This window comes from Trachymyrmex septentrionalis, unplaced genomic scaffold (genome assembly GCF_001594115.1).
Source record: "Trachymyrmex septentrionalis isolate Tsep2-gDNA-1 unplaced genomic scaffold, Tsep1.0 scaffold134, whole genome shotgun sequence".
In the NCBI taxonomy this organism is placed as follows: Eukaryota; Metazoa; Arthropoda; class Insecta; order Hymenoptera; family Formicidae; genus Trachymyrmex; species Trachymyrmex septentrionalis.
In genome coordinates this window covers 129591-130008 of record NW_017304482.1, presented here as the reverse complement: position 1 = coordinate 130008, position 418 = coordinate 129591, and the positions used below count along the sequence as shown (strand labels likewise).

Genomic DNA, 418 nt, shown 5'->3' with positions numbered 1-418 from the left:
ATATATATATATATATATATATATATATATCTTTAACAACGTGAGAAATCGATCAAAAGTTAGAAGCTAAAAAGAGTAACTAAGAGAATCTCGGAGGTTCCCTTCAAAAAGAGAGAGTTTGCCTGTGTATGCGTCATGTAAATAACAGATTTGATAGCATCACGTGCAAGACTGACACTTCAAAAGTTACCCCAAAGCTGAGTGTGAGTCATAATATTCGCAATAACGCGACAGTACAAATTGTAAGGGATAGTAAGAGCAATTATTTCTAATTAAGTTAATTACTAAGTTTTAAGTGTGCAACACCATGAGTGGTCTTCGCCATCTTTGTAAGGATTTAGTGATTAAAACGCGGCAATTAACACACACATTGTATACATAGATATTTATAAGATATTCAAGTAAGTTCTCAAATTTT

At 32.1% G+C, this 418-nt stretch overlaps 1 protein-coding gene across 1 annotated transcript in view; it reads right to left on the bottom strand.

The window, feature by feature from the left end:
• LOC108757215 (protein farnesyltransferase subunit beta) overlaps positions 1–418 on the bottom strand; it is a 20097-nt gene that overhangs the window by 11844 nt on the left and 7835 nt on the right. The window lies entirely within an intron of this gene.